This window comes from Serinus canaria, chromosome 13 (assembly GCF_022539315.1).
Source record: "Serinus canaria isolate serCan28SL12 chromosome 13, serCan2020, whole genome shotgun sequence".
NCBI lineage: Eukaryota > Metazoa > Chordata > Aves > Passeriformes > Fringillidae > Serinus > Serinus canaria.
The window spans coordinates 1668813-1680709 of NC_066327.1; the positions used below are offsets into that span (position 1 = coordinate 1668813).

The 11897-nt window shown below is 53.2% G+C and overlaps 1 long non-coding RNA gene across 1 annotated transcript; it reads right to left on the minus strand.

Moving 5' to 3' along the window:
* Positions 1–594: 594 nt before the first annotated feature.
* Positions 595–10610, minus strand: LOC108962238 (uncharacterized). The gene is made up of 3 exons (XR_001990745.3): positions 10358–10610; positions 9155–9494; positions 595–3934 (listed from the first exon to the last, which is right to left on the minus strand). It is a non-coding gene; the product is annotated as an uncharacterized LOC108962238 (long non-coding RNA).
* Positions 10611–11897: the final 1287 nt, after the last annotated feature.

An 11897-nucleotide genomic window follows, 5' to 3' on the forward strand; every position in this document is an offset into this window, starting at 1 on the left:
GGATTCACCAAGAGGAGCTCAGGAGATGTTCCTGACTTGGAGCCATGGAATGGAAGTACCACTGGTGTGGGCAGCCCCCTTGGTGGAGGGTGAGGAGGGCATGCTGGGGATGGGAACAGCACAGGGGGTGGGCCCAAGGCCAGGGGAGCAGGAGCAGCCTTTGCCAGAGGGAGCAGATGCCTGGAGAGGGCTGGAAACTGGGAAAAGTGGCCTGGGGAAGGGAGCACAGGGCAAATGAGGAGCTGAGGAGGCTCCTTGGCCTTTCAGAGGCTGTGAAACCTTTTCACAGGAATGCTGCTGGACATGAGAAGGGATGGACTTGCAGCTCTGTGAACTGGAGGGACCCTCTGTGCTGGGCTGTGCTGCCCTGGCAGCCCCAGGGCCTGATCTCTGACCTGGCTGTGCAAGAGGGGCAGCCAGGGGCACTTTGGCTGCTCTGCTCCCTCCCTGAAGGGGCCATCTGGGGGTTCCTCACACAGGCTGTGCTAATGAGCTGCTCAGAGCCTGCCTGGCTTCCAGGGCTTTCAAAGGGAGAGGGCCAGGCAGGAATAAGCAGAGCATCTCCCAGAGCTGCCCAGAATTCATTCATCTGATGGTTTCATGCAAAGCCAGGGGGATGAAACAACACAGAGGCAACATTCCACACCAAACCCAAATGATTTACTGAGTTATAAAGGCTTTAACACAGCTCCTGATGTGCTGGACTAAGTTTCTAGCCCTTTCTAGGACCTGTTTCCAGCTCCATTTCTCTCTCAGCAATGTCTGTCCTACTCCATGGCATTTCTAAGTCAGAATTTCTCATCCCAAGCTTTGCATACAGATGCACACCATGTGAGCCTTCTGTCAAATTTTACATTTTCTATAAATCCAATTCCCACACTCATGCAGCCAAACCTCAGTTTACATCCTAGGGCAGCTCCTGCTTGGGCAGGGGCAGCTGGGGATGGCACCAGAGGCTGCTCTGAGAGGAGAAGACATGGCCTGGGCTCTGCAGGGGCTGCAGGAGCCTTCCTCAGGTGCCAGGGCTGAGGGGTGGCACTGCTGGCAGCAGAATTGCACTGAGCTCTCCTGGGGCCCTCCAGCCCAGATCTCTGGGGGCTGAAAACCACTGAGCACAGAGATCATCAGGAACTTAGGGACAGGACAAGAGGGAGTGGCTCAAATGACAGATTTTAGGTTGGATATATGGAAGGAATTGTTCCCTGGGAGGGTGGGGATGCCCTGAGGTTGCCCAGAGCAGCTGTGCCTGCCCCTGGATCCCTGGAATTGTCCAAGGCCAGGCTGGATGAGGGTTGGAGCAGCCTGGGACAGTGTAAGGTGTCCCTGTCATGGCAGGGGGTGGAACCAGACAAACTTGGAGGTCCCTTCCAGCCCAAGCCATTCCACAATTCAAGAGCTGCACAAGATGTTTTGAGCAAAGCAGAGGAGTGGTGCAAGAAGTGCAGCTGGGACAGCAGCTCTGAAAAGAAACTGTTTTAACATCATTGAGAGTAAAACAACCAAACTGCTTTCTCATTCAGAGCTGCCTGAACAGCCAGCCCTGCTCTCCTGGCTGCCTCTCCAGGTACAAGCACCTCTTGTGCTGGATGCTTTCCCTGAGTCTACTGTGCAGCTCCAGAAAAAACTCCCCAGTCATTAAGTTTAGGACCCTGCTGGCAAACAAGAAAGTGCTGTGGGATCACAGCAGAGAGCAGAGTGTCTTTAATGAACAAACAAAGCAGCAACTGAGACAAGAGAAAACAAAATGCTGGTCACAGACAGACGAGGCTGCCAGACAAAGAGTTTGGAGGAGGAGGGAGCAAGGAAGTTGTTTGCAGAGCTAATGCCAGGATGAAAGGGAGAAAATGAAACCAGAGCTTTTTATGGCATTGCTGGGGGAAAAGACAAGGAAACAACACTGGCAGAAATCAACTTTGAAACACAAACAGCTGGTGCTGCACCCATCAGAGCTGGACACAAAGAGGCTGCAGAGATGGCTGGGACTGGGGCTGTTTGAGGGCAGCTCTGAGAACACAGAAAGGCTTGCAGCCCTTGTTCCCCCTCTGCTGCAATGAACAGAGCCACAGCAAGCCTGGGGAAGGCACCCAGGGAAGGACAGAAGCACTGGACACCAGGGCAGGGAGTGCAGGGGGGCTGGGAACACGGTATGTTCTGGGGCAGGGAAGGAAGCAGCTCCCAAACACTGGAATTGTTTGGAATTGTGGAATCAGGACTGGCAAGGGACAGCCTCAAGTCCTGCCAGCTCAGCAGGTGGAGGGGCTGCAGTGGAGGCCCCTGGAAAGCTCATGGTGCTGTCCCTGCCTTCCTGGAGACTAGCCTGGAGCTCCCCAGGCTGAACCCCTGATCCCCTCTGGGCTGGTGTCAGCTGCTTTCCCTGGAATGAGCTGCTTTAGCCTTCTCTCTTACCATGGCATGGCAAAAGTCACTGCAGAGTGCCTTTGGTTTGGGGTGGCAGTGAGCAAAACCAGCCTGGCATCTCCTCTGAACCCAAGGGGTTAAATCTGCATCTCCTCTAAACCTCAGGAGTTAAATCTGGAATCTCCTTTAAACCCAAGGAGTTAAATCTGGCATCTCCTTTAAACCTAAGGAGTTAAATCTGCATCTCCTCTAAACCTCAGGAGTTAAATTTGGCATCTCCTTTAAACCCAAGGAGTTAAATCTGGCATCTCCTCTGAACCCAAGGAGTTAAATCTGGCATCTCCTCTGAACCCAAGGAGTTAAATCTGGCATCTCCTCTGAACCCAAGGAGTTAAATCTGGCATCTCCTCTAAACCTCAGGAGTCAAGTCTGGCATCTACTCTGAACCTTGGGGTAATCATTGGTCACTTCAAGGAACATGTTCCTCCCTTTGGCTCCTCTGTAGCTGTCAAACACATTGAGCTCCCTGAACTTTGCTCCCTGCAATCCCAAGGAAAGCCCAATCACATCCTGGTTTTTGGGACTTCCTCTCCCAGTAAAAATGAGAAGTTCTGTTTAAGAGCTCCTGCTGGTCCGTGGCTGATGTGGCTCCAGAACCATGAGCAGCAATTTCAGGCCGAGGGAAGGTATCAATAATTGAGATCCCACCAAAATTCACTCTTCACCAGGCAAATGCAGGCTGGCCCTTCAGAGCCTCAGGGATGTGGCTGCTCCTCCCCAGCAGGAAAAGCAGGGAATAACTTTTCCTAAAACTCATCCAGAGGCCAGCTCAGACCTCACTGCCCCAAGCAAGAAATGCCTTTGGCTGGCTCAGGAAAGGCCTGTGAGTGCTCAGATGTGCTGCACTGCTGAGGAGAGGCACAGGAATTGTGCCTGGGGGCTCCTTCCAGGCCTTGGATCCAAATGTTCCATGTCCACAAGCCCGAGCCGTGCCCGGATGCCCTCCCCAAGCTGTTCCTGCCAGGATGATTGAGTTCCCAGCCGTGCCACGGGGGCTGCAGGTGCCTGGCAGCTCCTGCTGCTGCTTTCCAAGGGTTTGTGGCAGCTCCACCTTTGATCCTGGAGTTAATGTTGGTGGCTCTGCTGCTCCAGCTGTTCCTGGCTCGCCTCGTGCCCGTGGTGTTTTGTATTCCTACAAAATTCTGGGCCTGGCTTGGAACGTTGTCACTGGAGCTGGCAGGTTTAGGAGCCTGATTAGCTTTCCCTGCCTGTTTCTTGAAGGGTTTTTTTCCCCTTTATGACCACCAGGTTCTCAAGGTCTCTTGGAAGTCAGCAGATGTTTGCTGGAATGGGCTCCAGCTCCTGCCTGTGCTCCCATTATCCAGCATTTCCTTCAGAGTGAGTGCAGTCATGGAGGAGATCTCCCCTCATCCCACTGGATGGTGTCATTTTAATAACAAATAATCTTTTTCAGGCTTATTTTGGGCTCCAATCCCATCCTCCAAGACGTTTGCAGCTCCTTCCACACTAAACCAGCCCGTTTAATGAGCATCTCCACGGGGCAGCAGCCAGGTCCCTAATGAGAAATGGAATAACATTGGACAGATGTGCTTTGGAAAAGCCTCCTTGGGGCCTTTCCCTCTGACACCAGCTCACCCACAGCTCCTCTGAAAACCCCAAGTTTGGAGCAACTTTTGTGCTCGTGCTGGTTGAAATTCTCCCCAAATGTTTTCCACATCTGTAGATTTCCATGCTTGAGTTTGCTGCAGGATGGCCCAAACCCCCTCTAAAATGGGTGTACAAGGTCTCATCTGCTGGCAGGCTCACCCTGCTGCCTGGAACAGCTGTGATAATCAGGAAAAATGAGATTCAAAGCCTTCAAGATGGAAAAAGTCCATAGTTGACTCTTTTTTTTTTTTTTTTTTTTTTTTGAGCAGCATCTGCATCAGACTATTAGAAAAACGAATCTAACTTTGAAAGGAGAATTCCTACAAAATACCTCATTTTATTTGACCGAGAAATCCCAGGAGACCTCTCCTAAGAAGCCTTCAAATATCAGCACTGGGCATTTAGTGGTTACACATCCTCTCAGCTCTGCCACTAAAGTAATTTTCTTTTCCCCAAATTTCATCTTAATGGTGGTTTATAGCATATGTTCACCGTGTTATTCATTAGCTTGGGGTAAATAAACCTAAAAATGAGGTGAAAACCTACAATAAATATGAACAGCAAAAGAGTGGCTCAAGAAAAATCGGAGGAGAAGTGAAGCAGGAGGATTTTTTCCCCTACTTTGGCCATTAATGTGTTGTTTGGAAATCACTCAGCCATCCCTGTTTACTCTTCCTGACAGGAATTATGCGATTACAGCACATTACGATCCCAATTTCTGGCAGAAAGGCTGGCTGGAGGACACTTAGGTGAGGATTAGGAGGGGAAACTGGCTGGGTTTTGAAAGCTGGGATGATGGTTGAGCAGGGGGGGCCTCAGGGGTGCCCACAATAATGATGGAAAACCTCTGAAATTTCCACCTGAACTGAGGGGTTGGGGAGGTGCTGCTGAGGAGTTCCTGGTCAAATGGAGTGCTTGGAGCAGATCAGGCCATGCTGTTGTCCAGCCAAGCCCTGGAAAGCTCCAGGGGGAATTCCCACTGCTCCTCTGAGGAGCCCAGAACCTCCTGAGGTCTAGCCCAGTGCTGCTCTGACCGCCTGGGAAGGTCTCCATGGCCCTGCTTGGCCTTCAGAAGGTGAAGGACACAGTTAGGTCACCCCTGACCCACTGGTGGCCACACTGAGCTGTGTCCCCTGGCCCGTCCCGATGGAAAGGAGAGGTTATGGAACAGAAAAGTGTTTGGACTCTGGATTAGAATCCACAGACCCTGAGCACCTTGGTGGCCTCTGTTGTCTCATCCCTGCTTTTCCCACGTCACCCTTGAACTCAGGGACCCAAAACTTGTGGTGCCCAAATTGTGACACCGCCCCACCCTCCCCAGCACTGGGAATGGGAATTCCTTCCCTCTCCTGGCCTGGCTCCCCCCATGCAGGAGGAGGTTTGAATTATTCTTTTGGAGGGGGCTGGGGCGTGGTGCCCAGCCTGGAATGGTGCCAGGAACTTCTTGTGGATTTGCTGTTGGCCCCATCCTCAGGTGCCCAGGTCCCCGAGGAGTGGAGCTCCCCTGTTTGCTGCGTTCATCACCCTCTAATTCCATAACGCCCCCAAACCTGCGAGGGCATGGGGACCATCCCATCCTTGTGTGCCCAGCACAGGATGGAGTTTGAATTATTCAGGATGGCTTTGTGCTGGTTTTCCCCACCAGCCTGTCATTCCCAGCCTGGAATGAAGCCAGGCATGAGGACAAGCCACAGTTTTTATGGAATTCCTGTTGACCCTGTGCTCAGGCTCCTCCAGGCCCCTCAGGAGAGGAGCTGTGTCCATCACCCTCTAATCCCATGGTTTCCCAAAAGCTCAAGAGGGGATGGGGACCCCTGCAGTCTCCTGGCCACATTCCCCCCATGCACGATAAGGTTTGAATTATTTAGGATGAGGGTGCTGGGGTTGGTTTGTCAGCCTGGAGTGGTTCAGGGCGTGAGGACAGTCCCTGCTTCTCACTGAGCTCTGTGGAATTGCTGTCGGCCCCATCCTCAGGCTCCCCCAGGTCCCCCAGGAGCAGAGCTGTGTCCATCACCCTCTATTCCCATGGTGTCCCCAGAGCTGCTGAGGGGATGGGGACTGTCCCTGTCCATGTTTCCCCCTGTGGAGGGTGGGGTTTGGATTACCAGGATGACTTTGTGCTGGTTTTCACCCCTCATTCCCAGCCTGGAATGAAGCCAGGCATGAGGAATATCCCAGCCCCTGCTGAATTCCTGTCAGTCCCATCCTCAGGCTCCTCCAGGCCCCTCAGGATGGAGCTGTGTCCATCACCCCCCCGACCCCGTGATGCCCCCAGAGCTGCTGAGGCTGGCTCTGTCCACTCCTGATGCAGATATTGACCCACACCAGCCCCACTATTGAGCCCTGAGGCTCTGCTGCTGCCTGCCTGCCAAGCAGAGGTGGAGCCATCGATCCCTGGCCACTTTTCCTGCACTTTCATCCAGCCTGAACTTCCCCAGCTCCCAAATGAGAACGCTGAGGGAGACAACGTCCAAATCCTGATCAAGCTGTGCAGAGGGAAGGCCAAGTGTGGGGTTGTTAAATGCCAGCCCTGCTCCAGCAGCCCAGGCTGCAGAGATTGCAGAGGCTGCTGCAGAGCCGCGCTGGCTGCAGGCCATGGCAGCAGCAGCACAGGATGAGCTCCTGCTGACACTCCCGAGGAATTCCACATTTCCAGCAGCAGCCCCTCCTGCCTGGCAGGCTGTGGGGCAGGGATGGACAGGCAGCAGCAGCAGCCTCTGCTTTGCTGTGTAATCACCCCCAATTCTGTGCTGACAGCGCTGGCTTCTCAGGGCCACAGAAAAGCAATTAAAAACCGTGTTTAAAATCATTACAGAAGCCAAGCCTTGCACCTAAAGCTGCTGTGAGGCTCTGTGAGTGAGCAAAGCACTGGGGAGAGGAGGAATTCAGCTGGGAACACGAGGCCTTTTGGTGTTTATCCACTTGTTTGTGATTTGCAAGCTCCCATCCATTATGGATGTGGTGGCCTCCTCTTCAGATGGACTCGTGCTGCCAGATGTATTATTAAGACTTATGGTGATAAACAAAGAAGAAAACATTTAATTGACCCCAAATGACTGTTGCTGTTGGTGTCAAACGGATGAGAACAGAGCTGGTCAAGGCGAATCACAAATCTGCAGCTGCTCCAGGCATTTTCCTAAAGACCTGAGACAGCTGCACAGTGCAATTTCTCTCACTAATGATTCCTAAATTAAGAAATTAACCCCCTTCCACCAGCATTTGGATGGTGCTGGAGTGGGAGACAGGAACAAAAATTGGAGCGGAGTGCGTGGCAATAGCAGCCGTGGACAGTGCCAAAAATACTTCTCATTTCTGAGCCCCAGTGCCTGCAGAAATCAAAGCACTCCACTGCCAGCTGTGGCCCTGGAAGGGAGGAGACAGTCCCCAAAGGCTGGGGAGCCCTAGGGAGGTTGGTGGGTAGAGCTGGACCAGCCCCAGAACCCCCCAAACCCCCGGCTGATCCCACAGCAGGGCAGGGGGGATTCTGCCCCTGTGCTCAGGTGAGAGCCCACCTGCAGAGCTGCCCCAGCCCTGGCCCAGCACAGGCAGGAGCTGGAGCTGCTGGAGCCAGGCTGGAGGAGGCTCCAGGATGAGCAGAGGGATGGAGCAGCTCTGCTGGGAGGAAAGGCTGGCACAGCTGGCAATGTTCAGCTGGAGAGGAGAAGCTTTGGGCTGAGCTCAGGGTGGCCTTGCAGGGCCTGAAGGAGCCCCAGGAAACCTGGAGAGAGACAATTGCCAAGGGATGGAGGGACAGGACCCAGGGAATGGCTCCCACTGCCAGAGGGCAGGGATGGATGGGGTATTGGGAATGAGGAATTGTTCCCTGGCAGGGTGGGCAGGCCCTGGCACAGGGTGCCCAGAGCAGCTGGGGCTGCCCCTGGATCCCTGGCAGTGCCCAAGGCCAGGCTGGACACTGGGGCTGGAGCACCTGGGACAGTGGGAGGTGTCCCTGCCATGGCAGGGGTGGCACTGAATGAGCTTTGAGGTCCCTCCAGTCTAAACTCTGATTCTACAATCTTGAGATCAGCTCAGGACACCCTCTCAGCGTTTCTCCTGGGGCTGCTGGGGATGTTTGGTGCTATTTCAGCTCAGCTGTGTGTTCCCAAGAACTGCAGAGGGATCCTGGCTGTTGAGGAGCCTCAGGTTGGATTTTCTCCATGTCCTGACCATCCCAGGCTGCTCCAAATCATGGAACTGCTGGGAGGGAGCACCAAAGCAGCAGCAGAGCTGGGATGGAATTGCTGAGGGATGAAGGGCCCTGCAGTGATTCCCCTTCCATGAAAAATTCCTGCACTGGGAGGTGAGGCAGGAGCAATAGGAATTCTTTATTCCTCTCCTGAGTGAGTCCATTCCTGGTGGAGCTGAGCTGAGCTTTTTGATCCCTGTGATTCCAATCATTGCCCCTGGTGGTGTCCCAGCCTCAGTGGGGGCTGGCACCACCTTTGGTTTGGCCACCTTGGAATGTGACTCCAGAGCAGCGGGGCCAGGATGTGGCAACACGACAGGAAACTTCCAAACTCCTGGAGAATCAGGGAATGCTGCTGGGGCTTGCACTGTGTCCTCAGAGTGCCCACAAAATGCTGCTTTTCCCCCCATTTTCCTGCTCATCCTGAAGGCACTGGGAAATGGGGGATGCCTGGAGATATTTTTTTTAGCTCTTGCTCAGTGTTCATCCCCCATCACCAAGAACTGTCTGATGTGTTTATTTTTGGCTGTGTGATCTTCCAAGAGATTGCTTTTACCCCTCTGAAGGGAAAGTCATGGACTTTTTGAGAGTTCAGGCTCCTTTCCCCCATCCTCCCACCAGATCTTTGTTTCCATCATCTGCACATTTGCATCACTCCTTTCCTTCATGCCTTTCCCAAGAATTCTCACTTATTTGCCAATTTTAACAGTTCTGTGGTGCTCTGAGAGATTTGGAAAGAGCAGAAGTTCCCTGAACACAAAACCTTTGATATTTCCAGCCATTTCCTCATTTCTATTTAGGTCAACACCTGGTTGGGGTGGGAAGCTCAGGGCAGGGTGAGCTCCTTTCCTGGTCATTCCACTCAGCCCTTTGGATTCTCCTGGAGTCCAGAACATTCTGTGCTGTGTCAGATGTGCCCAAATGCCAACATGTATTAATTACCTTGCAAAAAGCTTACACAGAGCTTTGATTTCCTCAGTGCACATAAATCTTGTTTGCTGGGAGTTCTTCTTTCCAGGTGCCTGGAGCTGAGGTGAGGCTTTGGATATCTCTGGAGTCTTGGATCTCTCTTTCCCGGGAGTTGTGAGGTGGGACTCTTGCACTGAGTAATGCTCCCAGAGGCACCTTCCTCTAACCCATACTGTCCATGGAAATCCTTTGGCATGCAGGAGATGGTGACAGTTTTACTCTGCTTTCCACAGGAACCTTTGGCTCATCTTTCCCTGCAAAATTCCTCTGCTCCAGGGATGTGCCTGATGATGTGGTCAGGCTGATTCGTTCTCTGGAAGGGATAATTAAAGAGAGGGATGGGATATTGGGATGAAATTCCCTCTGTGAGGTGGGCAGGCCCTGGCACAGGGTGCCCAGAGCAGCTGGGGCTGCCCCTGGATCCCTGGCAGTGCCCAAGGCCAGGCTGGACCCTGGGGCTGGGAGCAGCCTGGGACAGTGGGAGGTATCCCTGCCATGGCAGGGGTGAATTAGATGATCTTTAAGGTGTTTTCCACCCCAGCTCAGTCTGGGATTCTGTGACAATAAAAATCTTTATGGTGTGGCACTTTCGTGGTGCCTCCACTCTGTACTCAGAGATTTCTTTTCCCCTTGATCCAGGAGACCCAGAAATGAGGAGCTTTGGTGCTTTTCTCATTGGGAGCCTAGGATAGATCTGAAATTCCCTTTGTAGTCTGCTGCACTCAGCACTCTCCAGTGCTTTCCTAGGCTTGGAAACCTCCTTGCTCTGCTTCCCCACTGAGTTTTTCCTGCCTCCTCTGTGGAATATCCTGGCAGGAGAGGGTCCTGCAGAGATCCTGGGGCTTCCTGTGTCACCAAGGCCTGCCACAGGCACACCTGCAGCATCAGGCACCAATTCCCCTGGATCCCTTCCCTTCCCTTCCCTTCCCTTCCCTTCCCTTCCCTTCCCTTCCCTTCCCTTCCCTTCCCTTCCCTTCCCTTCCCTTCCCTTCCCTTCCCTTCCCTTCCCTTCCCTTCCCTTCCCTTTTCCCTTCCCTTTTCCCTTCCCTTTTCCTTTCCCTTTTCCCTTCCCTTTTCCCTTCCCTTTTCCCTTCCCTTTTCCCTTCCCTTTTCCCTTCCCTTTCTTTTCCTCTCCCGTTTCCCTTTCCCTCCACCCCTTTCCAGACTCACACTTACATTTCCCTATTCCAGGCACTTTCCCACCCTTCTCAGGTTCTCCCCGCTGGTTTTGGGGCAGCCCATGTCCCCCAGCCTTCCTGCAGCTCTTCCATCCCTCCAGCTGCCCAGGTGAGGCTGCTCTGACTGACCGAGGCTGCCTTCAGTCAGCCCCAGTCCCTGCCTGCCTACATTCCCTCTTTTTTATTATTATTATTCCTGCTAGGAATGATATGTTGTCTTTAAATCCTTGCTGACTGCTTAAAATTCTCCCACATCTTTGGAGTGTTTAATTATTCCCCTTCAGGAGCGGCTTTAAATTGACTGACTTCCTTTCAGGCTCTGATTTCACATGGAATGGCAGCCCTGCTGAAATTATTCCAGGCTTCCTCCCTCCCTCCCTCCCTCCCTCCCTCCCTCCCCGTGCTGCTGACTGACCTGGGAAAAGCAGCACTTCCAAGCCACCCTTCCCTCCTCAGCCGGCTGGAATTCCCTGCCTTTCTCCTTTTCCCCCCGCGGACGGGACACGGAGCATCCCCGCAGCAAGGCGCGCCTTTGGGCCGGCTTAAAGCGTGGGTGGCATTTTGGTGCCGGGTTTGTCTCCGGCTCCCTTCTCCAAGGGGATTGCTGATGTTCATTAGCTGCTAATTGGTGCTGGCGAGCTGCGACTTTCCCCCCCCAGCCTCGCAGCTCCTCGGAGCAGCAGCCGGTGTTTAATTGCAAAGCCTGACTGAAGCTGGGGCTGCCGAGCTCGCCCGACTTCTGTTCTCTGCCTGACAATTACCGCGCCTTTCATTAGCAACATTCTGATGGGTTTTACTCTTCCAGCTCTTTGATGTTCGGAGGGAGCTTTAGCTGCACCGCTGAGCTGCTCCTGGAAAAACGTGCCAGAGCATTCCTGAGGCACGGGAAAATGGGAGATGCCCGAGCAGTGCCTTTGGAGTGGCCTTTGGGAGCCACATCCCTGCTCCTCGTGGTCACAGGCCCAGGTGCACTCAGGGGCTGGAGGTTTTTTTCCCCAAAAAACAGTTTGAATTTGTTGGTTTGCCTGATTGAATCGAATTTGCCTGGGAAATGCCCTAATTTTGACTCCCTAATCAGTTTTTGGGTGGATGTCTGGGTAAACATGGAAAACAGGGGGAGGTTGGGATAACTCAAAGGGGGGGAGCAGGCTCAGGGTTGAACCTGGTCCATTTTGTCCCCGTTCCTGAGACACCATTCAGCCTCTTTATCTGACCCAAAACTGCTGTGCCAGGATCCAGACCCTCAAACCCAGGAGCTCTGGGCACGTGAAAATGTGCATTTTTTATGGGGTTTTGCAATTGGCATGTCCAAGACGTTGATTTTAATGGTTTCCCTGCTTGAATCAAATTTACCTGGAAACTGCCCCAGTTTTGACTCCCTAATCTGGTTTTGAGTGGATCTCTGTGGGTAAAGATGGAAAACAGAGGGAGGTTGGTGCCTGATTCCTGGTGGGAATAACTCAAACTGGGGGAGCAATCTCAGGGTCCCTTCTGACCCTGCAGCTCCCCCGTCCCAGGGCTTGAGACATTTCCAGACC